At 46.6% G+C, this 26,861-nt stretch overlaps 1 protein-coding gene across 3 annotated transcripts in view; it reads left to right on the forward strand.

Moving 5' to 3' along the window:
• LINGO1 (leucine rich repeat and Ig domain containing 1) overlaps positions 1 to 26,861 on the forward strand; it is a 429,045-nt gene that overhangs the window by 93,264 nt on the left and 308,920 nt on the right. The window contains exon 3 of one of the 3 annotated variants that reach the window (XR_010917384.1): positions 26,107 to 26,403. The exons of 1 other annotated variant lie outside the window; for it this stretch is intronic. The gene's annotated coding sequence lies outside the window, so the exon portion shown is untranslated. Of the gene's footprint in view, positions 1 to 23,187; positions 23,810 to 26,106; positions 26,404 to 26,861 lie in introns of those variants that run through there. One more of the 3 variants, XR_010917382.1, reaches the window with a different exon arrangement.

The raw sequence follows: 26,861 nt of genomic DNA on the forward strand, positions 1-26,861 counted from the left end.
ACATGCATGCACTCACTTGATAACCTGAACCCATGAGCATAAAGGTACTTGACTCTCCAACACACCCATGTTATGTGTTATGAGATTTGCATGGTCTTTATATAATGCCAGGTATCTTGTGGACTTGGGATCCCGTGGGGCTTTTGCAGGCCCTTCCCCCCACCCCAAGGGGGAATCTAGGGACTTTCTGAGGGAGAACGGATGGAACAACGTGGGAAATAAAAGCTTATTGTGCCTACAGGCGAAAAAATGCTTTATTCCCTGCTAGTGCCTTATCTGAGAGCCTGCGCCTGGTGGTGAAGATACAGCGAGCTAGGCAGGGAATAAATTGAGTGTGTATATCACAGGCAGGTCTGGGCTTTATTGATTTTCAATGAAAGGCTGTGTCATGAATTTTTCTCTTCCACTGTATTTGCTGCAAAGTTGCATCTCGGCTCCACACGTTAGCCACTAACTAGAGAGTTCATTTTTTCACCCCCTCCTTTAAAAAAAAAAAAAAAAAAAAAAAAAAAAAAGAAGGCAAGTTTTGTGCACGTTGTTTTTAAGAGCATGATGGATGCAGTGGCTTTGCTAATCCAACACCAGAACAGAAAGCTGGTATTAACAGCGGAAAACATTATGTCCAGCATTTCAAGTGACTTATCGCTAACTCGCTGCATGGGGAATGCTTCGTATTTGATGGTCTGTGATACACGTAGCATCACTATCAGCCAGTGCATGGAAAAGAGGCTCTCGCTCTTCTATCGATGCTGACCTTTGGAAAGGATGTCATGTCAGCTATAGAAGACGATGATATCCTATGTGATGAGAACAGGGCACTAGGAAGTTACCCTTGTTCCTTCCCCCATTCAGAAAGGCTTGTCAAACTCTCTAGGCTGCCGTTAAGATAAACAAACTAATTAGCAATGGACCCAAGCTGCAAAGTTTGGCTCCTGATCTAACTTTCCCTAAACTTGGGGTGTCCATATCTGGGTGTGTTGGTTTGGCTCATTATAGCAACAGGGGAGCAGGCAGGAAGTTAGGATCTTAACTTTCTCAGAGTTCAGCTTTAACTTGTGTCTTGGTAACTGACGAGAGGAATGAGTAAATGCAGGGCACGCTCAAGGATACTAGAGAGGGCTGAGGCAAGGCGGTGAAGCAGCGGGGAAATTGAGACAGTGGAAGTTATTTGTGAGCTGGCTTCTAAAAAGAATCCAGTTTCCTACGACTTGCCTGCTTCAGATGGAATACAGCAGTGAATGGTTTGCCTCTGGAGTTTGTCTGAGGCAATCTCATGGCTATTGCATGCAGCCCCATATTCACAGTTGCCCCAGGTCAAACATTAATGACTTGCTGCTTTGTGCAGGTTGGGAGCAGGTGGTTTCCTTTGGGTGCCTTCCCAGCTGCTAGGCAGTGTCCTGTGCAATGGGAAGCATGTCTCCAGGAGAGCTGGATGTCTATTTCTTAAATAAAGGATTCTCTTCCTCTAGCAACTACAACAACTGAATCACCTTGTTGTAAAAAGTGACTTGTCAGAGGCTCCTCATAATTGATCTAATGTGAGCAAAAATTACACAGTGATCAGATTGGGGCATGAATTTAGTGGTGGTGATGGGTTGATGGCCCACCAGTGCCCTGCCACCTGTGCTATGGATGGGAACAGCTCAGCGGAACGGGTTCCAGCAGCAAGAGGATGAGAGTGCTGGCAGGGATGGAGGAGATAGGACCTAATATGTTTTCCCTTCTTTCATCTGGCTGAGTCTAGGATTCTCGTTTTTCAGCCTTGGCCAGCAGTGTGTTGTCTCACATCCTTCCTTCCTTCCTTCCTCTTCTTCACTCCGGTGAAGGCTTGGAGGTTGTGCAGTTGTCTGAAACAGCCATTCTCAACCTTTCCTGTTTTCCATCCTAGTACTTGGTACTAGTGGAAACGAAGAGCTCAGGCAGGTGCTGCAGGAAGCTTGGAAATACGCATGACTGAGCCATCTCTGCAGGAACTCAGGTCTCTCCACTGACTCCCAATCAGCTGCAGATGCCAGTGTGAGGCTTTGGCCCTCATTTTTAGAGCAATTATTGGATCAAGCCCCAGCTACATCAAAGACCAAATGTCGGTCTATGAAGCACCGCGACATCTGCACTCCTCTAGGATAATGCAGATCTCAAAGCCCAGGACGAAGCATGTGAGAGCCGGGGATGATGCATTCTCGGTCAAGGGAATCTAGCAATGGACAAACTCCCAGAGGAGATCAGGCCAATCCAGAGTCTGACCAGCTTTAGGATGTGTTTCAAAACCTGCCTGCTGCCACAGACAGAGATGCTCACAACGCTGACATCCCTTTCCACCCTTACCAATACCCAAATAATTCCTTTTAAAATCTAAATAAATATAAACCACAAAACCTACCCCAAGCAGAGTTCTGACCCCATTACAGGAGAAGTGCCAGACACTCCATGAAGTCCACTATTGCTATTGATTTTATGTGCCAGGCGCCAGATATTACGGTGATGTGCAGGAGTAGAAAACTCTGAGATAATGAGAGAAGATAGAAACCAAATAACCAGCTTCTTCAATAGACGCATTTAAAGAAGTGAATAAGAACAGCCTCTGCTAGCCCCATTCTAGCTGCCCCTGCTCTGTCCATGCACCTCAGTCCTCTCTGGAAGAACACAGCCCTGCCATTTCAGCCCTAGGCCTGTTCTGAGCACATGGTGTGCAGTAGTGTAGCAGTTTAGGTCCATGACCATCCTCTAGGCAGTGGTTCCCAACCTCTTTGAGTGAAAGCCCCACTGGTTAACAGTAGGTAAAACGCTCCCCACCCCCCACTACACACCCCGACCTGGCCATAAACACACACAACCCCTGTAAACTCATCTAATGATAATACTAATAATAATAACACTAAAGTACATAAATAATCATCAATGACTCTTAACTGAGTAAGAAACTAAGCCTTCCCTGGCGCAGCCGCCACCACACGCCCTGTGTGGCCCGTCTCTTCCCATCCCTCATGGATGGAAGGTAATGGAGGTGGTGGGCGCTGGCGGGCTGGCCAGGGCTCCTTCAGGCCTCACTGGCGCAGGGCTTCTCCACTTCAGCTGGGCGTTTGGCTGGCTTGGGGGGCTTCTCCTCTGCTCTGACCGGTGTGGGACTTGGGGGGGCTGCTCCTCCGCTCTGGCCAGCTTAGGGCTTGAGGCCGCTGCACCCGGCCAGCATGAGGAGCTAAATTGCTTCAATATTACTGAAGCCTCACAGACCCCCTGTAATCTTTGACCTGCCCCCCCCCCCCCAAGGGGGTCTCACACCCCAGGTTGGGAACTGTTGCTCTAGGGAGCAAGCAGAGACCACTGAACCTCCCTTCACTAGTGGGGAAAGGTGGCTTTGAGTCAGATCAGCAGCGGTGAAAGGCCAGGAAGCTTACTGTGGGCAGCTAGAATCCTCACTGAGGTGCCAGTGAGAACCGAGCCCATACTGTAGGACAGCAATGGGGCAGGAGGATGGCTAGGGAGTTTGCAGGGGTAGAAATTCCTTTCCCAGAAGCCAGTTTTCCATCTCTGTTCACCTGCCTCAGGAATTTCACCCCCAGTTGTGGGTAGCGGTAGGGTGGAAGTTGCTGCCCAGCGGTGACAAGGCTGTGTTCACACAGAGTTGTGTGTTCGAATTCCCCCAGGTGGAGGTGCGACTGGGCCTGCCATGGGGGTGTTTGCAGCTGTTATTTTACAGTCCACTGAAGGGGTTTGGTATGTGCTCCCTAGGCAGCCTGGTGGATGGCACTGGGATATGGCACCTGCATGGAAGGGTTAATGTTAGTGCTTGGATAGCTGAATTTACTGAAGCTGAAGTGGAGCAGTATGCAAATCCACCCACTTTCATAAACTGCTTAATTAGGCGAATGTTAATGAGACGTTAATTACTGTTGTGCCGGCGAATCCCACGGAACGGAAATTGTTTCTCTTCAAACATCCAGTCTTAATTATAACTTGCACTTAATTCTGCTTCCTTGCCTGGGATGTGATCGGGTAGGCTGGGCCCACCGCCGGCTTCTGAGGGCCCTCAACTGGGAATGTGTGCGCAAGGTGCCCCTTCCATCAAATGCACCACACGATGCCATGCAGGCAGGTTGAGCAGGCACCGATGAAAAGGTTTGCAGATGCGTCCCCAGGATTGTTGCAGGCAGACTGCTTTAATCCAGCGTCAGAGTCTGCACACCTCCCTGTGTAGGTAGGAGATTTCACTCTGGTCCCCTACAGCTCCTGGCACCACAAGGTGCTGGCTGTGTTGTTTTGCTCCTTTCCTGTGCTCTGTTCCGGGGGTTGCTCCTTATATCTTGTAGAGCCTCAGCTACTATGCTGTTCCACCCCATCCCTGCCCCCCATGTCTGAAGCCCCAGAGAACTTCTTCTCTTCCCCACACCATGTCGGGTAAGGTGCAAGTTGCCTCTTTCCCCATGGGCTGGAGTTCCAGGGAGCAGGTTTAAGGAAAGTGGAGCTAAGCCTCCTCCTTGCTCTTTGCCAGAAGGGGGCATGCAGGTGGGGAGCAGCCCAGGCCTGCGTATTCCACACCGAGGAGGGGAACAGCTAGTGTGTGCAGGGGGGTTCTAGTCAATGCACTCCCCAAGGTGATGGAGAGAGGTTTTCTTGGTCCTGCCCTGCCAGACCTACATTTCTGTGATTGTTTGAGATTCTGTGGGGGCACATTCATCTCTCCAGGCCATAGAGTGCTCAGAAGATGTCCTCTTCTGATGAACTGAGAAGGCCTGACATGACACCGTGAACCTGTGATGCTAAAGGGATTTCTTGTGAACACTAAATAGCAAACATGTAAAAGGCAGAAAATCCACACAAGTAACCGAGAGAGAATATTGGCTCCTGACTAAGGATTTCCTTGCAACCTTCCTGGGTGAAAAGATTTATCGATGGGATCTGCACTGGAGTTAAATACGTAGATAGACAGGAATGCTTCTGTTCACTCACACTGAAGTGCTGGGAGTTACTCCTGGTTTATTTCAATGTAAGTGAGAGCAGGTGGGGGGCCAATGTGTCAGACAGGAAGAGGGCTCCCTTGGAGAGTTAGCCCACTTGGGTCTTGATCCTGAATCATGGATGTTAATGAGACTGTTGCTGTTGACTTCCGTGGGTGTTGGTGCCCCCTAGAAACGGACTCTGTATATGGACCTAGAGTGGTTTTCACCTGGAATACACTCGGAGGATGAACCTGAACTGGGTCTCTGTATAAGGCTCAGCTGAATCAATTTAGATGCAATATGAATTTGCTAAAGTGCCAAACCAAAGTCTAGATAATTCTCCCTGATGCTTTTCATTGTTGCTTGCTCCCTGCATGGCCTGGTTCTAGCAGGGCCGTGAGTGCAAGGTCCTGAGCCTTTCGTGAGCAACCCCTTTCTCAGGAGACGTCCAGCCCACTTGTGCTGACTCCTACAGTTCAGGTAGTTTGGATGAGCATCCACATGTATGGCTGTCAGTCTGATCACAGTGCCCTGCGGCTTTGAGAATTTGCCCATTGCTAGTGCTTTGACCTGTTGCTGCAAATCTGCTGTGCAACCCATGCTTTGTATTCCCTTACATATGTATTTTTAACCGATGAAACGGCATGAAACATGTTCCCTGCAGTTCTGTTTCCACGGCACTTTGCGTCTTTCAGTGCCTCAGATACGCACATGTGGTGGTGGTCGTGGTGTTTTTAAATGTGGGTTTCTCTCATAGATCGGCAAGATGAGCAGGGAAATGGAACTGGATTTTTTTTCTTTTGTATAAACCCATTATTTTGTGTGTGTGTGTGTCTTGCTTCTGTTAATGTTCAGGATAGTGTTACATTATACAGACAAGAATGTTTTCAAATGAGATATTAGTGGGCCATGAAATCTGCATCATCAGGGTTGTTTTTCTTTTTTGAGATCTGTATATAGAGTATGGGTTTTCCTCTTTAACAGTAAGATTTTCTGGGACTTGTCTTATTACAATGAGTCAGGCGACAGAGCGAACTGTGAATTCAAGGAGCTGGAGGATAAAGGAGATGAGGATGTGAACTCCAAGGTTTGTCCCTCGCCTCCCCACATGGGGAGAATGCAGTTAAGCTATTGTTATTTGTGTTACAGTAGCCTGACAGAGATCAAGGTCCCATTGTGCCAGACGCTGTACACAGCCGGTGGAAGTGAGCCTCCTAGCTTGGTTAACAGACGTGTGCTAGCCAGGCCTTGTGCTAGCGCTCTAAAAAGATCTCTGTGGACAGCGCATTGAAGGGAAGGAAAAGGGGTGAGCTTCAGAGCCTGAGCTCCAACTTCAAAGCCCTGTCTACACAGCTATTTTAGAGGGTTAGTGTGAGCCCCATCAGTCTGAGTCTGTCAACCTGTGCTGGGAGACTTGCTGCTGAGGGCTGTGTAGACATACCTGTGGTGAGAGAGAGTCCCTCCCCTGAGGAGCTGTGACCAAAGCCGGAAAGGGAAACTGTCTTTTTGGCAGGTGGGAAGTTGTAAAGAACAATGCTGAACTGGAAGGTGGCATGTAGGAAGGAAGTTGGTAGCCTCATTCTAGTTCCAAAGACCTCCCACACCCCCTATCAGAAATACTATGCTGGCAGTCTCAGCAGAGAGTCTGAGGACTGGCCAGGCTGGAAGCTGGGCTTCCTTTCTAGCCTGAGTGGTGGGAATTTAACTACACAGGATGCAGTTATGCGCCCTGGAATCTGACTAGGGGCTAACAACTCTTCCTTTGCACAAAGCACCATGGGAGATTTAATGGCTATAAATGGTCAAGTTCTTGCTTTTCCTTCTCATCTAAAGCATGGCAATGCTTGGGAGTTAGCGCAGTGTGGACTTGGAAAGCACTCTTCCCCAGGTGAATCAGCATCAGTTCCTGAATGCTCTCCCATCCAGCTGCTGACCAGGGCTGATCTTGAGAGAGCTGATGAAAGACCCACCTCAGCGTGGCTGCTGCTCAACCTTTCTAATACTCCAAGAAGAGCTATTTCTACACTGACAGGTTTCTAAGGGCTGCTTCAGGAGTTAGGGTGGTCCAAAATGTAGCCCCTCCTACCAAAAAATAAATAAGTTGCAGAACTTCTCTTCTCTGTTCAAAACCTGAGTGTGGCAGAAAGAACTGGGACGGAAGTTCCCACACTGACAACTTCCATATGTTGCTGCTTTGCATTCACCTGGAGAGCAGACAGGGCAGCCTACTGCAGTGAAAGGAAGTGCGGTTGTTGTCCAGGGATCCAAAGACTGCTCAGGAGGAGAGATTATGCTCCTCCCCCAGTGGTGGGAATGGGCCATTAGTTAGCAGTTTCCAGCATGCTCTTCTGTAGCCACTAACAGTGAGGAAAGGGTGTAATCTTCCCTCAACTACCCCTAAATGGCTCCAGTAACTTCAGAGGATGGAGGGGAAGAGGACCTAGAAGAATTCCCCTGGCCTGTAGTCTCTGGAGAAGAATCATACCATACCATTGAGCTTGCTGTTGGAAGAGCTGGTGTTCTCTGCCCAAGGACCTCTGCTGCATTAGAGCTTAGTGCCACTTCTCTCAGCTGTGCCTTGTTCAGGTGCCATCTCAGGTGTACTTCATTCAGGTCCCAGCAATGGCTGCTTGTCTGTTCTGCAGATGGCTTCCTTCTAGTGACCAGTCAGAGAAGCATGGTTGTGTTTTTTCATCTCAGTTTGCAGCGTGCTTTGTGATAACCCCAGCAGCCTAAGGTACTGAGAGGGGAATATAGCAGTGGGGGACTGTGACAGGGTATACTAGGCATTCGTTGCCCCCTGCTAGAGACCCTGTTGCCTTGGTGCACCCCACCCCAGGAAGTAGCTCTTTAAGAAAAGAGGTGCAGCGGGTTTTGGACCTCAGGAGTTGCCTAGAGAGGTCTCTCAGGATCAGCTGCTGATGGAACCAGCGAGGCTTGGTCCTCCAGTGTCTAGAAGAGCTAGGAACAGGCAGCAGCCAATCAGGACCCAGCAGGCCAAATAAAATGAGCTGATAGCTTCTACTGAATGGCAGTTCCTGGGTAAAGCCAGGGAAGGAGGGGTCATCAGGGAAAGATCTTCCCTCTACCGTAATCTAAGAAGCTAGGCTGGATCAAGGCCCATTGCTGACCACACTTTGGTTTAAATCGCTGAGAGAATAGGATTTGCTGTGTGCAAGCCTGAGGTCCAGGCAGGCCATCCTGTTGGTTGGGCTGTCGAAAACTAGGTGTGCTCACTTCGTGAGATGCCCCCTAGCTCATGCAAGCTGGTGACTGGGGCAAATGCTCTCATGCTACTGAGGTCAGCCTTGCAAATAGAATGCACGTAGAATGGGAAATAAGGGGATCTGAGCTGAAATACTGAGTTTGTTGATATAGCCACACTCTCACCAGTCGGCTGCCTCCTCCCTACCCCCACTTTCTTTCCCTGTTAGATTAGAAAAGACCTGAGAGCAAGGAACAAGGAAGGTAGTTCCTGAAATGCACTTCAAGCTGCTGTTTTGTGGCATGGAGCACTTAAGGAATACATTTACTAGCAAAAGGAGAATGACTCACTGGCTCGTCTGCATATGCAGAGAGAAGTATTGTCAATTAATCATTACATGTCCCCGAGTCATCTTCAACAAATTACTGCTGTTTTAACCATAAATGGGAATGTGTAATATATGTGTAACTATATATGGTGTATAGATATCACACAGAGAACTGAACTAAAGGGGATACACACAGACCCATCAAGAGAGTCAGAGGCTATCATGGAATCCAGAAGCATGAAGCTGAGTTACTAGAACCCAGAGCCTATATAGGGCGTCGTTGATGTCAATAAGTCCACAGGGGTCAGTCTGCATCATGGGGTGTGTTGTGGATCTGGGCCTGTGTCAGCTGTCCTGGTTTATCCAAGATTTTAACAAGAGGAAAAACCTGCTTTGCTTTTTTTTTTTTTTTTAATTAAATCACATTTTTGAAATGTCCATTTGCCCTCCTGCTGGTTTATTTACTGTTGATTTTGGATGAGATTCTCTTTATTGAAGACTTTCAATTACAGGGGATGTTGGCTAAACTTTTTACATTATTTTTCTTTTTTACACTCTGCTGTTTGATTTCAGATAGTTCTGAAACATTCTTCTCCCAGCAAACTAGCAAACCCTGGGGATTTTTGAAGACATCTCGCTACAGTGGAATTGCACTTGTTCCCTTTGAAAGTTTAGAGTTCTGAGTGTGACATTCTGCAGTGACACACGGCATTGTTCTGCTAGCTGACAGACAACATAGTGTGAAGTATGAGGCTGTAAAAGCCTATGATTCATATAGCTTTGTGAGGCCAAGGCTGTAATTTATGGTGTTGAAAAGCATGTGGCTGCCATTTTGGATTTGCTCTTTGAGAGGTTGAACCTCTGTGCTCACTTTTTTGACACATTACATTTTGGAATATAGAATCATAGAAGATGAGGGTTGGAAGGGACCTCAGGAGGTCATCTAGTCCAACCTCCTGCTCAAAGCAGAACCCACCCCAATTAAATCATCCCAGCCAGGGCTTTGTCAAGCCAGGCCTTAAAAACCTCTAAGGATGGAGGTTCCACCACCTCCCTAGGTAACCCATTCCAGTGCTTCACCACCCTCCTAATAAAAAGTCTTTCCTAATATCCAGCCTAGACCTCCCCCACTGCAACTTGAGACCATTGCTCTTTGTTCTGTCATCAGCCACCACTGAGAACAGCCTAGCTCCGTCCTCTTTGGAACCCCGTCAGGTAGTTGAAGGCCACTATCAAATCACTCCTCACTCTTCTCTTTGGCAGACTAAATTAATCCAGTTCCCTCGACCTCTCCTCATAAGTCATGTGTCCCAGCCCCCTAATAAGATTTGTTGCCCTCCACTGGACTCTCTCCAATTTTCCCACATCCTTTCTGTACTGGGGGGCTCAAAACTGGACACAGTACTCCAGATGTGGCCTCACCAGTGCCAAATAGAGGGGAATAATAATTCAGTCTGCTGGCAGTGCTCCTACTAATGGAGCCCAATATGCCATTAACCTTGTTGGCAATAAGGGCACACAGTTGACTCATATCCAGCTTCTTGTCCACTGTAACCCTCAGGTCCTTTTCTACAGAACTGCTGCTTACCCAGTTGGTTCCCAGTCTGTAGCAGTGCATGAGATTCTTCCGTCCTAAGTACAGGACTCTGCACTTGTTCTTGTTGAACCTTATCAGATTTCTTTTGGCCCAATCCTCCAATTTGTCTAGATCACTCTGTATCCTATCTCTTCAGTGTATCTACCACTCCCCCCAGCTTAGTATCATCTGTGAACTTGCTGAGCATGCAGTCCACCCCATCATCCAGATCATTAATGAAGATGTTGAACAAATCTGGCCCAAGGACCAACCCCTGGGGCACTCTGCTTGATACTGACTGCCAACTAGACATTGAGCCATTGATCACTACCCGTTGAGCCCAATGATCTAGCCAGCTTTCTATCCACCTTATAGTCCATTCATCCAACCCATACTTCTTTAACTTGCTGGCAAGTATACTGTGGGAAACTGCATTAAAAGCTTTGCTAAAGTCAAGGTATATCATGTCCATCACTTTTCCCACATCCACAGAGCCAGTCATCTCATCACAGAAGGCAATCAGGTTGGTCAGGCATGACTTGCCCTTGGTGAATCCATTCTGATTTTTCCTGATCATCTTCTTCTCCTTCAAGTGCTTCAAAATGGATTCCTTGAGGACTTGCTTCATGATTTTTCCAGGAACAAGATGAGGCTGATTGGTTTGTAGTTCCCTGGATCCTCCTCCTTCCCTTTTTTAAAGATGGGCACTATATTTGCCTTTTTCCAGTCATCCGGGACCTCCCCTGATTGCCACAACTTTTCAAAGATAATGACCAATGGCTCTTGACATCAGCCAATTCTCTCAGCATCCTAATAATATGTTGTTGTTAGGGCCAGATCCTCAGCCACTGTACAGTGACTTCAGAGGAGTTACTTCAGTTTTCACTAGTTGAAGATCTGGCCCTTGAGCTTGCCCTTTCATGTGGTCTAGTGGGTAGAACATAGGCTGGGAGTTCCACTCCCTGTTCTGTGACCAGCTTGGCTCTGTGACTCATGGGCAGGTTGCCTTGTCTGTGACTCAGTTTCCCTGTAAGTTTTAACTAATGTATGTATAAAACTTTGAGATGAACTAAGTCTAAAGGAAAGTGCTACAGGAGGTCAAAGCTGCTTATTGGAGATGTTAAATTATTTGAAAAGTTTTTTAGTCAAAAAAGGCCTTTTTATGAAAATGAAAGATTTTGTTAAAATACTGTAGCTTTTGTCATTTTTTTTGCACTATATATCACAACAGTTTTTAAATGAACATTTTACTTTTTGCCATAATCTTTTCTTTTCTAAAACCTTAATTTTTGGTAAACATAAAATTTCGATAGTGTTTTTTTGGTTTTTTTTAAATCAGGAAATTAAAAAAAGGGCCTGTTTTGAATTGATTACAGTCTGAGTACCTACATGGGGAACAAATATTTGATAATGGCCTCTTCAGAGAAAGATATAGAGCAATCCAATAGCTGGAAGTTGAAGCTAAACAAATTCAGACTGGAAATAAGGCATAAATGTTTAACAATGAAAGTATTTAACCACTGGAACAATTTACGAAGGCTCACTGTGGATTCTCCATCATTGCCAATTCTTAAATCAAGACTGGATGTTTTTCTAAACAATTCTTCTCTAGGAATTATTTTAGGAAAGGGCTATGGCCTGTGTAATACAGGATTTCTCTTTTAACCTTGGAATCTATGAATCTTACAAAATGGAAATAACTTGAAAATTTAGAAACTTTTCCTGATTTAAAAAAAAAATGTTCAACCAGCTCTGATTGTTGTCATGTATTTGTCTATCTACCTGCCATTTAGGAGGAGATGAAAGCTAGAGTCTGGGAATTGGCAGTGCTCATGGGAGCACCACACGCTTCAACTCTCTGCTTTCAATGCCCTAGCGGTGTAATATTACTATATGGGGACTCAAACCTTTGAGTTGCAGAGCATCTTCGCCTCTCATTAAACATCAATGGGAATGGGAAGGTGCTTAGCATCTCATAGGAATGGGCCCTTCACTTGACTCTGAGAACATTTTGTCCACTAGAAGTGCAGTAGGCAAATGAGCTCAAGTCTTCTCTATGCTGATTGGCTCTGTTACACATCAGTTTATGGCTTCTGCATCAAATGTTCAGCTGTTCCACAACTTCTTTGAAAAGTAAGTGTAAAACCCAATGGAAAATGGTCTCTCTCCTTGTAAGATCAAATCTTTAAAACAACCAGAATCATGCTGAAAAATAAACAGTTGTGTGGGAGGCAAGAGGAGCATTTTGCATACAATTTCAATAAAATACAATGTTTTTATGAAACATCAGATATATCAAACATAATACGGGAGCCGGGGGAAAGGCTATCGCACATCTCAAGGGTGTGCAAAGCAACTGTAAATGATTCACGCTTTGGTCTCGTACAGGAGCTAACAAGATACTATCAGAGCCTCATGAATGGTATATGTAGCCTTTGTAGTCTGCTGTTGCCCTTCTCTCTCTCTCAAGTAACACAGATAGGGGACTGCTCAGGTAACTGTGACCGGTGAGAGTTATATGCCACATTAAGGGCTTCTGATGATACCCTTCCACTGCAGCATTATTCATTTGTATGTCCTCGAGTCCTGAGATAGGCGTGGGTTTTATTACAGTTCTGCTACGTTGTGATTTGACAGACAACTTAGGACATTAGCCAGGAGAATATGGTGGCTCCAGTTTTGTCCTCACACCCCAAAGAAACAGGGTCCCGATTCAGCAAAGTGTTTGAGCAAGTAAAGCATGTGCTTAAGTCCTTCCCTATTTAACAAAGCACATAGATTATTGAAATCAATGGGACTTAAGGCCACACTTCAAGTTTAGTTTGGTAAACTTTAACACATTCAAAGTTTCAGTTTGATTAAGCTCCAGTGAAGCCTGGCTGCTTTGCAGAACATCATCGCAACTCATAACTTCCTAACCTCTTGCTTGAGTCTACAAAACTGGGCTTCAAAACTTATGCAAACAGGCTGCTTTGTGAGATTTCTGGCCCTTAGTGCTTTCTTCAAAGCTGGAAATACCATGAGCTGAGAATACATTTTTTCCCCATTGGAGACATGCATATAACCCTTCCCCTCTGCAATCTGAGTACTTTCTCTCTTGGGGGAAGTTTGCACTTGGAGCTGAACTTGGGACTCAATCTTGCCAGGTGCAGAGAACTACTGCAATGTTCTGAGCTATCGCCAGCTCCCCTAAATGTCAGTAGGAGTCAGAGGTGTGCAGAACTTCACAGGAGTTCACGTACAGGATGTTGGGAGGGTTGAACCCGTGGAGTATGGAATTGCAAAATATCATTTAAAAAAAATCCAAACCTTTTAAGTTTTGGATCAAATTTTGGGTGAAAACTCCTGTCTTGTTCTGATTCTTAGATCATGCCCATCACCATGATAGCTGGGTGTCTTCCAGTGATGCAGCTATCATCTCTCACATATGGTTTTCTCTTTCTTGCCCTCCCCAGAGAGCCAAGTGTGAATGGGCTGCTTAAAATTGAGATTCTGTGCATGACATGGTATATTTTCATCAGCAAAGGCAAGGTCAAAGTATTTCACCATGCACCCAGAGCAAAAGGTAAGAAGCTTTGTGGTGGTGCTTAGACCCTGTGGGAGTTGATTCCAAGCTCTTTGATCAGCTCCCTGAAGAAGATCTGGCTTCTGCACAGATTAGGTTCCTCCTTGAGGTGGACACCTCATTGTGCCTAGGGAGAGGAATTTTCAATTGAGTTCCTTGTTCTTGAGTTCCAGGTGATCTCCTAAGTTTCCCAGGCCCAGATCGTTAAACATCTTGACGATAAGGTCCGAGATCTTGAACTTGCTGTGATGTTCGGTGGGAAAGCAGTGCATTCTCTCCTGGTTGTATTTCTTGAAGTTTCATGTCCAGATACGTAGCATGCTATAGCCCGAACATTTAGTGACAAAGGCATACGTTGCTGTCTTCATTATTTATTACTTGTGTTGTGACAGATCCTGGGAGCTCCCGTCCTGGCCACAGATCCCATTGTGGCAGGCGCTGTACAAACACAAAGTAAAAAGATGGTCTCTGCCCCAAAGAGCTTTCAATCTAAAACAAGAGAATGGATGGATGCAGCCAGACAGTGACTGGGGAGCCCAAGGAAACCATGATACAGTGCTGGTCTTCGTGATCAGCAGGGGTCTTGGCACACCAGCTGCCTAATGGTTGTCCACCTTTTTGCAGGTGTCATGGCAAAGATAAAAAATGATCAGCCCTTGTTTAGCAAGAGATGTAGGCCCCTTTCAGATGCCTGCAATCCTTTATCAGCTCCGTCTCAATGCACTGGTTTGCATCTGGGCTTCAGTTTGGACCCAACAAAGCAGCTCAGGGCCGATGCATTGTTTGGAGAGAAAAGAAACGGCCTTAATCTGAATCCACACTAAAAACAACAACAATGGCATTCTCTCTGCAGTTGCCTGTCATTTCTAATTGCCCAACTCAGCACCTGCGGTCTTTAAAATAAAATAAAAGGAGGAGAGAGGAGAAAGGAGATTTGACTCAAATGTGTTTAAATTAGCCTCATTGTGCTGAGAGCTGGGTGTCAGGATGTATCCATTTCTCCAGTGCCGTATATCTTTACTGAGTGGGAAGTTGGAGAATAAATGAATGTTCTTCATAGATTATTATGGCCTGACAGCGTTGAGGCAGACAGAGGCGACGGAAAGGTGATTAATGAGAAAGTTTGAGTTAACGAAGTGTAGTCGTCTCTCATTACAGGAAAATGACTTCCCTTTAGCACCAGCCGTTGGGCCTGTAAAGTTGAGCATGTTTGCTTATTCGCTCTCTCTCTCTCTCTCTTTTTTTTTTTAAATGCCAGATAATTTATTTCTTATTTACGTCCTCATCCTGCTGCTCATCATGTGACTGGATGTTACGCTCACTCGCTTTGGAGTTCATGCGGTGTATTTTGGGCATATTCTTTTCTTCCGTTGCTGTTATTACTTATTTGTATCACAGGAACTCAAAGAGATCTTAACTGAGCCCTGTGAGCTAGCTGCTGCAGAGACACAAATGCCGGCCCAGGCCCTGGTGAGCTTTCACTGTGACTAAATGGGGTAGACAAAGAATTATGAGGAAGAGAGAGATGAAGTGATTTGTCCAAGGGCATATTGGGAGCCTCTGATCCAGCCAGCAATTGAACACAGATCTCCTGAGTCCCAGTCCAGTGGCTTAGCTGCAAGACCACCCTTTCTCTATGTTGTCACCCCCGCCCCTCACTGTAAAGTAAAAACTGGACCTAAGTGCCTAGTATTTCGTGCACCAGCCGCATTGTTGCCACAGTTCTAGTGGGAGTGATGGGGTGGGATTGCCAAGAATGGCACTTCCGGCTGGGAGCAAGGCTGAAGGAGATCAGTCTGCCATTTTGAGAACTGTGTCCGTGCCGGCAAAGCAGCAAGCAGTGCAAGGTGTGGGTTGGGGTCTGCCGTGTCACCTCTCAGTGTTCTCCAAGCAGTAGCTTCACAGCTCTCAGTTTAGTTCGTACCTTAACTGTTGCCTCTTGAAATGTTCAGCTCTGCTCCAGGGCCATCAAGCTCCTGATATCGGTATTGAGTCATTCAACCTCTTGCCTCTGCTCAGGGCTTTCTATCTGGGCCGGTCGCATCTGGAAGTGTTTAGCATTTCATGTCTACGAGCCCGTGGAGATGAGCTGGGACAACAGTCTCCAGAACGGTGAGACCTGTGTCTATCACCAGCACTAAATTCAATTTGAAAATGGCCTTGTCTGACTATTTTAATGTGTTATACGTATGCTGAGAGAGCAAGTGCTCATGACAGGATTGGATCCTTCTCTGCTCATCACTCCAGCTATGTAGGGATCCCAGAATGCAGTGAGAATCTCTGGGTGGCATAGAGTCAGCAGAGCAGCTCTATGCCATTCTCTTTCCTGCCCCTTGGGAAGGGTGTGGTAACAGGCCTGCTGCGTTCTGATAGTCTTTGGCTGCTTGACTGGTCCCTTGGCTGGCCATAATTTATTGCAGCCCTGGGGCTGATGGAATTGAAAGAGGAGCTGAGGAGTGTGTGGGCCGGATTATCACCTGAAGTAAATCAGCAAAGCTCCATTGAGTTCAGCGGAGCTCTGGGATTCACACCAGCGAAGGCTTGGCCCTACAAGTGCCTCGGTGTGTTAGGAGGATGCAAGGCGTTTCAGCGAGTGCTGTTACATTTTTCTCCCCAGTTTGAGCCCTGCATGAAAGTCGTGCATTTGTGTGATTCTAAATAAACAGCCATTGCCCCCCAAATATTGTGAAAGCGCAATCTATCAGGGGCACAAAACTGCCTCAGACAGAGAGGAGAAATATTTCCCTATAAAATGTGATGTAAAATTGTCCTTCCTTTCACACAGCTTTCACCATTTCACTTCCCCCACTGCTTGGAACGGACAATATTTTCATTTATATTGGACTAGCTTTTAGAGGCCTTTAGAGAGATTGAAGCCCTATTGTACAGACACATAATGAGAGAGACTCCCTGCTCCAGCGAGCTTATCATTTAATGAAGCAAGTCAGACAAAAGGTGGGAGGGGAAAGAGAAATGACTTGGACAAGATCACACAGTAAGTCAGTAGCAGAACAAGGAAGAGAACCCCAGTATGCTGAGTCCCAGTCCAGTGCCCTGTCTGCTAGGGCATGTTGCCTCTTTGGTGCATCTGGCTAAGTCAATCCAAGTAAGGGCTTTGAGTCTTTCATTCACCACAACAGGGGTTTTTGTATGTCTGAAATCTCCACTGTTGTTTAATATTGCCATTAAATTCATAATGAGCAGAAGTGCAGGTGGACACAATGCCAGCATCATGTGACTCGGCAGCAGTGCACTAGAAGAGCTAGCTTTTGCTGACGACATAGCTCTAAGTGGCAGCTCAACCAACTGGCAAGTAAAGACTGAAAAACTGTCCAGCATCACAGAAAAGACAGGGGTTAATAAGTAATTATGAAAAACAAATCTAATGAAAATCCAGCAACTCCCAAGTCAAGCAGTGCTTTAGAAAGCAAAGGCGTATAAGAGGTGAATCAATCGATATATCTTGGCAATAACATGCAAGCTAATGGGGGATGTCCAGAAGGAAGTAATGTCATGACTTGGCAAGGTGGCAGCTGCATTCAGTAGTTTAAACAAGGTTTGGTCATTGGAAATCTACAACGGATCAAACTATGAATCTTCAACTCAAGTGTTATTTATTTCCATCTTAACATGTGAAAGCTGGATATCCACCAAGGTATAGACAGATGTCTAAATGCCTTCCTCAAGGAAATACTAGGTATTAAATGGAATGAATTTATAACAAATGCTGAGATTCATCAAAGAGTTCAACAGCCCCTTCTCTTCAAAGTTATTGAGAAAAGAAGATGGAAATATCTGGGATATGTGGTAAGAGTGAAGCCAGAGTGTCTGGAGGGACACACAAAAAGGGGCAAGTGAAAGAATGCCTCCATCGATGCTACTCAGGGAGAAAACCTATGAGACTCAACATGGAAGACACCCAAAGAGTGGCCAGGATAGATAGGAATGGTAGAATCTTGGTCATGACTTAAGTGAGGTCTAATGGCATGAGAAGGATTCAGGAATCTCTCTGAGTGAGGCACTTGATGGAGTGGAATGGATGGAGACCAAATGTGCTATGCTAGGAGATGGACATCACTGTAATGAGACTAGAGCTGGGCAATGGTTTTTCAGTCACAGATTCTGCAAAACCAGAACATTTTGTGAATTCATGCTGGCTTTGCCAAATTGTTCATGTAGGGGAAAAATAAATACATTCCAGAAAAGTTGTAACATTTAGTTTTGATGTTTTTTAAAACAAAACATTTTGATTTATTCCATTCACAATGACCTTTTGGTTTCAAAATTTTATTTTATTTTTAAAAAGTTTGAAAATGGGTTGAAATAAAACTCAATGTTTTGTTCAATTGGAAATGAAACTTTTACAATTTGCTGAAAATTCCAAAAGCCTTTGAATTTGTTTTTCAGGTGTTTGGAATTGCCAGCAAACCGAAAACTCCAGGGTTGGGTCAGCTGTAAATACGACAGCAGCCATGCATGGCAATAAAGCACCACACCACTGCCATGTGCTTGCCCAAGAGAAACTCTTCCGTATGTCCAAGCTTCCTCCCGGCATGCCAATATGGCGCTCATTCTACATAAAACTGTTTGCTTATCTATTTGCTAATTAAATCTCACATATGTAATAAATTATGTCATTAGACAAGGAAATAAAGCACTCTAGGGTAATTCAGGAGGAGAGAAAAAGAGGGGCATTGTATTGATATAAGCCCTACTGTATTTTGTAGTAAGTACTCCACATACTACAGTAAAATCCTATGGCAAATGTAGTGTTAAGGATCAGTACTTTTTGGGAGGAGGCAAAGGACTGGCTTTGCCTAACTGATCCTCTTTTAGGCCTGGGTCCGATTCCTATTGAAGTCAATGTAAAGGCTCCTGTTGAAATGGATTGGGTCCTAAACACTTAGAAACGGTAACTTCGCTGGGTTTTGTACCAGCGTTTTGTCCTCTGCCTTATTAGCGGGCTCTACCAGCAAAATATTGGGCTGTACCTGGCCAGTTGTTCTGAAGGCAGAACTCCCCTTGCAGGTCATTATCTGGGAAGAAGAGAACAGCGAGAGCAGATGCAAGGAGGAAGAATGTTCTTGTGCGCACACATACAGAAAGGGGATGAATAAATAAACATTAGCCATTGTCAAGCCAGCTCCCCTGTGCCGTGTGCACAGAAGGGGGGAAATGAAGAAATAGCAATAATGAGACAGCTCTCCTGAAAGCGGCCAACCCCAGGAGAACTGCTCCACAGCAGAAACCTACAATATTAAAGGAGTCTTTTAATAAAAAAAAAGAAAAGAAATTCCTGTTCTGTTATCATAGGGACAGATCCATGGACATACTTTTCACTCTGCAGCCATTGCCTTTAGAACTATTTTAACCCCTTGAAACAGAACTGGAATGTGTCTATATCTATATCCATTTTAATTCCTTCCTCTTAAACAAAAAACCCTGCTGTGCTGCTAACCTTAGGGGAGCTCGTTGCAGACAGCATGTCTAAAGGTTAGAGAAGGGAACAAGGAGTCTGGAGACCTGGGTTCTATTCCTGGCTCTGCCACCGACTCACTGTGTGTCCTTGGTGGGCCATCCTTGGACGAAAAGATGCTATGTTAGTGCCTGTTGTTGTTGTTGTTTGTTAACCCTTCCAGGCACATTGCAGATAGGACCACCTGAATCCTAGGATGGAGACTTTAAGGCAGCTACAGTTGCTCCCTAAAACTATGTCTACACTTGGTGCTGGGGGTGAGATTCCCAGCTCACACAGACATGCTGGCACTAGCTCTCATCTGAGCAAGCACACTACAAATATTAGTGGGAGCAGCAGCACCAGCTAGCTGCCCGGAGCACAAACTCACCTTAGCCTCGTGGGGGCAGCTAGCCCGTGCTGCCAGTGCTACTGGGGCTACACCTACACTACTGTTTTCATTGTGCTAGCTCATATGTGAACTAGCACAGGTATGCGTGTATGAGCTGGAAATCATGGCCCTACCTTATAAAGTAGACATATCCTTAATCACTTGGAGAAATTAACCAGCATTATCCTATTGGTCTGTTAAACCCCAAGCAAACTCACCGCAATTCTGACTCAGGTCTCAGTGCTGCTCTAGCTTCTTTGCTCAGGTCTACTCCTGCTGATCTGAACCTCTCTTTTCGATGCAATGGCTTCTGCTGCTCCTCAATGACTCCCCTGAAGGCTGGCTCGCAGGTGATGTGGGTTGTGGTCATGGGGCAGCCTTACTTGCTCACAGGCAGTGAGGTTTTGCTGTTGATAATATTGTGGGTTATTGTGGAGGGATGGTAGCTGCTCCATAGTTGAGATGGCATCTGAGTTTGCATTGTTGCTCTCATTTGGCCTGACCTCTAAAATCCACAAAAATAGTAGGCAGATGTCAAACTTGGTAGGTTAAATCTAGGACCGAGACAAGATTTTTTTTTTACAAACTGTGAAGTGAATTGGTGAGGAAGCTCCTCAATTATGACCCCCTAGATTGCTAATTATTTTGTTACAGTAGTGCCTACAGGTTCAGTCCAAGATCAGGGTCCCAGTAGGCAGCTCGGACAGAGCACTTTCAATCCATAGATCCCCAAGCAATATACAAAGGGGGTCAGTGCCATTATCCCATTGAAACAGACAGTAGAAATGACTTGAGCAAGGTCACCGGGGTGGTTAGTGATAGAGCTGGGAGCAGAATCCAGGGATCTTGAATGCCATGCCAGTGTCCTACCTGCTAAACTAGACCACGCTGGCTTTTAACCACACTGCCTCACTGAAGGTAAAGTAATATGTACGTCACTCACTGATCTGTACCTCTATCTTGAGCTTAATCTTAACCAAGTTACTTGGGCAAGGTGCACAAGGAACTGGTAGACAAGAGCTGCTCTCAACCTCCACAGTCGCCACTGCCCTGATGATAAATACCTTTGATATTAAAGTGCAGCCCACTGATCCTGACTGACCTGCAAAGCTTGAAACAATCTGCTGTGATGTAGGATGATGGCTGGTGAGCCCATTTGTCGGAAGAAAGAAAGAAAGAAAGAAGGTGATGTGACGCGTAGTTCTAAAATAATAGTATCTTAGTAATCTAGCTCCTTTCATCTTTCCTAACTGTGTTTTACTCCTCATGCTTGTTGATGAGAGATGCCTTTTGGAGCATACGTTCAGCTGCTGTTTCTTTTCATGTCTGATGTGGGCTGGAAATCCTGTATATTGCCAAAACCATGCATGTGCAGCCGGCAGCTTCAGAGGTTTCCCTAGTCAGCCCTGGACATGAATTGACTGGCTCCCATTGGGAAGGGCCATAGTCCTCTGCTGGTCCTCCCGAGGGTGCACTTTGGCGGTTGTGAGACAATCTGTTTCCCTTTTCCAGGCACATTCCACCCCCAGTCGCTCCAAGTGCATTACACACGATGTGATTAATAGCACAGCATGTGCACTTGGCATGAGGGGGTGTATGAAATCCAAATCCTAAATGTCACAAATTCATAACACTGGGGTCCCAGATATCATGGCTGACATTTGGGGCTCTGCTCCCATGAGTCTCTTGTTTATAATCCCTAATGCACACATGTGAAAGTGCTAGAAGGGGTCTCTTCCAGGCAGACAGCAGCTTGTGGGCTATGCTGGGACAGCACGGATCAGTTCTCTATTACCTCTGCCAGGCACTTCATCTGCCAGGCACAACTGGTGGGCTGCAGCTCTGCATACTCCTGGCTCTGTCCAGAGACCCAGCTGTGTTTGAGCATCCATTAAAGAAGGGTAACAGAAAAGGACCCAGAGATTAGTCCATGCAGGGGAGGAGAAGAAAAAACCTGAAGCCACCAGCCAAAAAGTGGCTGCCTTTTCCTCCCGTACAGGCTGAGACTTCTAGGGTCCCAAATCTAAATTTTCCTGAGATCCAAATGTTGGGGCATGAGAGATCTTGTCACAGAGAGATCTGCTACAATAATTATACCTAGCTCTTGTATAGCTCTTTGCACCTGTGATCTGTGGAGATCTTAGCACTTCACTAAAAGGGATCAGTCTCATCCCCCATTTTACAGGTGCGGGGAGGGGAAGTGACTTTGGCCAAGGGCTCCTAGCAGTCATGGTAGAGCCAGGAATAGAACGAAGGTCTCTTGACTCACAGACTCCTTGTCCTTATCACTGGATTACCCTCCCTCTCTTTCTAATAGCTGCTTGTTAATGAAAGGAAAAGCTGACCCTGCCTGGCAATCTGAATAAAACTGCAATAAGTGTTAAATTGGGCACGTGGAAACTGCATCCAGAGGTTCTTGGTCAGAACGACCTCTGGTGAGAACAAAAGAACGGCCCCACTGGGTCAGACCAGGGGCTATCTAGCCCAGTATCCTGTCTTCCGACAGCAGCCAGTGCCAGATGCCCAAGAGGCAATCAACAGAATAGGGCAATTATGGTGTGATCCATCCCCTTTCTTCCAGTCCCAGCCTCAGCAGCCAGAGGATTAGAGATACCCAGAGAATGGGGTTGCATCCCTTAACATCTTGGCTAATAGCCATTGACCTCTTTGAATGTAGTCACACTTTTGGCCTTCCCAAGAAGAGGAGTGGAGTGTCAAAATGGCTGCCTCAGCATGTGTTCTGGCTTGCACCACTAATATGTAACATGTCAGCATCTTCCACACTTCCTCCCAGTTCTCCTCCCCCACACTGTGATTTCTGTCTGGCCACTGCAGCAGTAAACCTTTCCACTGAAACGTCCCTTCCTCAGAGGTGAGAAGCCTGTAACTACTGCCAGAGCTACTGGCCCTTTAAGAGCAGGTGAGGGGGTAGTGGGAGGATGGGGAGAGGGGAAGATGGATTCCTGAAGCAGGGTTGGGGTCTGTATAGAGCCTATGGACTCGATTTTGCTGTCTGTTACTCAGGTGCGGATGCAGAGTAGCTCCTCATGGAGTAACAGAGAGCACGCCTTGGCTCCTTGAACAGCTGCTGGGAGCAGGGAAGGCCCCACTGGTGCAGTGGGAGAGGGAGTTGCTTGAAGAGAATAGTCTTTCCACAATGCGTCCCTCCCCAGCTGAGCCCCCACTCCTCCTGCTGCCGCTGCAAAGCAAGGAACGCAAACAGCAGCCCCGACCCCCTCGCCTGCTGCCTCTGACCTTTCAATGGCTGTCTTGCAACCTAGGCTGAACCGCTGTGCTCCCACCCAGCAGCTTACCCAACAAATGCCTCTCGCCAGGTTTGTAGTTACCTTAGTTCAGCTCAGGTTTTGTCTGGCGTCAGTGGCAGCAGGTTCCAGGCTTATCAGGAAAAGCCCCACATATGGGGGTTTGTTTCTAGGTTTGCGTTTCACCATGAGTCAGCGGTTAAGGCGTAGGTGACTTCGTTCTTAAAGGAAAGTGGAGGGGTCAGGCCCCCAGAAAAGGCCTGAAAAGTATCTGCAGAGTGTTCTTCAGTGCGGGGTTGAGTGATAAAACAGAAATAGGGCATGGCTGAAGCTGGGATCTCGAATCGGGGTGCCTTCATGTTCTGGTGGAGAGATCTGAGTTTGAATGCCTGGAGCTGAACCCTTCCCAGGGCCTTTGGTTTTGTGATAACTCCAAAATTACCAGGAGGCTTTGTCTTCTGCTTCAGGTATGACCATGGTCTCCTGAGAACAGCTGTGGATGCAAGATGACCGGGATCTAACGAGACCAGGGTGCTGAAATGTTATGAGAATGGCTGGCAGTTTTTGTGAGCTTTCAGCACTATTCCGTAGGCCAAACCTGAACCCTAACCTAGTCCAGCCTCATCAAGAACTCCAGGTTGTAACCTCATGCTGAACTGGACCCATACCCCATCTGCTCTGTCCTAAGCAGAGCTATACATAAACTACCTGAAGAAACTAGAGAACACGCTAGCCCTTGGTGTGTGCCACAGCGAATGTAGAGCAGGAGCACTGAGGTTCTCGAACCTGCTGTAGGGGGAAGTGAGCTTGGGCTGATGTACAAACTTGGAAAGGAGCTTGGCTGAACTCGGAGTCTGGGGTGAGTTTGGTTCAAAACTCTGAGTGACCATCTGCAAACTGAACCTGTTTCACACATTTTTATAAAGGATAAACTGCAGTGTCATGAACGCAGGAGAGCCTTCAGACAGCATCTGGGGCTGGAAGACTGTTCTGGGAGCCCAGGGGAATAACTCTCTCTGGCATGCAGTTCTTTCTGTACCAGCCCAGACCCACAAGGGGAAATGGTATGTTGCTGTAGGAACTGGAGATGTGCACACCCCTGAGGACTGTGGCCTTAGTCCTTGCCCTGGAATACTGCACCTTCAAACCGGATGCTGAGCCAGGCTTGGGAATATCCATGTTCAACCATGTATCAAAAGTTACCTGGACAGTTCTTGCCTGGGGTGGGGATGTTGACAGTCAGTCAGGGATTCAAGGGCATTTGGCTTGGGAACAGGACACTTTAAGCAACACTTCTTCCCTGGGCTGTGGTAGCCGCCGGGCACATGGATCTATGTCCTAGACGTTCCTCTGCTGTGTGTGGATGTCTGTGTCATGTGGATGGGCAGTTACTGACCGTGCTAGGGAGTGGATGCAGGACCTGTCTGCTCCAGTGCTGACAGACTTCGTAGACCATCAGCCCAATTCTCAGCGGGTCTGAGAGCTCACAGTGATAAGTAGATTGACAAATTACATTTTTAAATGGAGCCTCTCACCAAATATCTGAATCACATGCTTTAAAATGAGCCCTGGCACCAATAACTTAGATAAGGAACAGGCCTACAGGACCCGCACCAGGGGCAGAGCATTTCCCTTCCCAGAGGGGTGCAGCACTAGCATCTAGCTTCCCGTCCAAGGAGCGCTGGCTGCACCTGCTCTAGTCTAAGACTGCAGTAGGAGTCTTGTTCCCTCTCTCCTGTAGTGGGGCAGATAGGGTTTTTTCCTGAACTCCTCGGGGGTCCCACTGCCTGGTGCCTCTTCCCTAGAGCATGATGGGGAGACCAGTGCTCCTGCATCCTTTGAAAACCATCAGGGAGGGAAGCGGAGGGGAGGGCAGTCAGTCTCAGCTAGGAACAGGTCAGACTATGGGCTCCCCTGGCAAACCCCAATAGGTAAGGCTTGGGGGTGGTTCCAGGACCTGGGGAAGAGTGGTGGCTTGAGTCAGGGATGTCCTGGAGTGGGGAGACAGGGGGAAGCACACGAGTCTCTAGTTTAACTGTGTACCTTGGTGCTTATGTCATGGTCAGCGTTTCCAGTGAAACCGAAGCTGCCTAATTCAGAGTGAATGATTTGCTGGGTCCTGAGTTGCATGTTGTTTACACGGGGCTGGGAAATTACTTTCTGGGTGGCCCCTGGTTCTGCTTTTTCTATTATAAAAATCACATCTATGCTGGGAAAATGACGGCTTTCTGTTAACTAGGGTTCGCGTGTGTTTCAGAACAGGTTTGCCTCTTGGTGCTTGATCCCAGGCAGGGGATGGAGCAAGGTGCAGTGTCCTGTTACTCCAGCTCTCTGTAGTCCAGAACTCTAGTATGATTGATTACACACCCCGTCATCTGTGCTGACAAAGGAGTTTGAACTGGGGATCTCAACAGCCCTGTAGTGGTGGGCGGCAGGCTCCAGCCTCCACCCTAGCCCCCAGCTGCACGGTGGTGGGCCCTGGCTCTGGCTCTGGCTCTGGCTCTGGGCTTCGGCCGCACGCTCTATCTCCCAGTTGCGGGACCCCAGGATCCAGCCATTGTTTCCGTGACCCCGTCCCCATCTCCCTTGACCCCCCACTGTCTCTTTATCTACCTCTTCATCTAGGGCTTAATTTGTCCTCCAGCTTGCCAGGGCTGAGTAAGTCTGCTGTGAAAAGTGATATTTGTATGTTTGTTAACATCACTTATTACTGCCTCCCAGGAAGCTAGCAAGTCTGCTGCTGTGCAAAGTGGTATTAACAAACATACAAATATCACTTTTCACAGAAGCAGACTTACCAGCTAGCAAGTCTTTTAAAAAGCAACCGAAAAAGCACAAGAAACAACAAAAGACAAGAAGTGCAAAGCACTTTATTTGTGTTTTTATTCTGTTTAGGTCCAGTAAAGAATAGAGACAACTGTACATTATTTTTATTATTGAGTCTGCAAAAAAACTCAACCCTACATAAAATAAATGACAATGATTTGGACATGTATATGTACATATTTATTTGTTTTTCCTAAAGTTAATTAAATATTTAGGAAAAATTGTCTCTGAGGCCACCAAAATTTTGTTGTGAGAACTCCTGATCTATACCCACCTGCTACTCTGGTTCTGGAGACATTTCCTATTTCACAACACACAGAGCTGACTCAGCGAAGTCATACCCCCAGTCAGCTGTTATTCCGTACAGTCACTCCTCCCCAAAAAGTAACACCTGCCTTAGCGATCACTTTGTCTAGGGGAATATCGGAGGGCACAGTTTGAGCATCAGCATAAACCCCTCCCTCATGCCCCAGGACACCCTGTGTAAACAGTTAGCCCATATTTATTGTGCCTTGATATCCTCTGAACCCTCTGTTTTTTGTTTCCTTTATCTCCACCAGAACTTGAGATATTAGGCCAAATTCTCCTCTTTACATCAGTGTAAATCCAGAGTAACCCGGGAGAAGACAATGGAATTACTCCAGAGCTGTGCTGTGTAACGGAGAGCAGAATCTGGGCCCATGGCTTTGATCAATCCAGTGCAACTGTAGCACCCTGGGAGCGGGGTGTCCCCCTTGGTATCCAGCCCACAAAGGAAGTGGGTCTGTTACAGCTCCCTGCTATAGAACAGGCTGCAGCTCAGCCTTGGATTCCCATCTCTGGGTCACTGTTAACACTAATCCCCAAACCCTTTCCGGTCAGTCCAGTCCTGTTCTTAGCCAGCAATGGAAAGCCAAGATTTTTTTTTTTTTTTTTAAAGAATCCGAAAGGCATCACTTTTCATGGTGGTTTGCATTAAAATCCATAAGCCATTTTCTGGGCCACTATGCCAAGGATAAAGAGCGAGAGGAGCGGGGGAGGAGACAGATTCCATGCTGTGGAGAGATTAGAGGAGGGTGAGGAGATGACCTGGATGATAGCTCAGTGTTTGCTAACAGACATAGAAATTATAAGTGAAGAGAAGTGAGATCTCGGCAAAGGGCGAGGAGGCGAGAGTGCGGCCGTGCAGTCAACTGAGAGCAAGCCCTTCTCCTCCTTAGCACACGCTGCTCCTTCAGTACTGCAGCTGGGGCCCTCTTTTCACTTCGAGCCCTGCATATCCTCCATCGGAGCAAACACATTAAAGGAGGGTCCAGAGAGGCGTGTCCCACCAGGC

Source organism: Emydura macquarii, unplaced genomic scaffold (genome assembly GCF_026122565.2).
Source record: "Emydura macquarii macquarii isolate MOO-44397 ecotype Brisbane River unplaced genomic scaffold, CSIRO-AGI_Emac_v2 contig_3451, whole genome shotgun sequence".
Classification (NCBI taxonomy): Eukaryota; Metazoa; Chordata; order Testudines; family Chelidae; genus Emydura; species Emydura macquarii.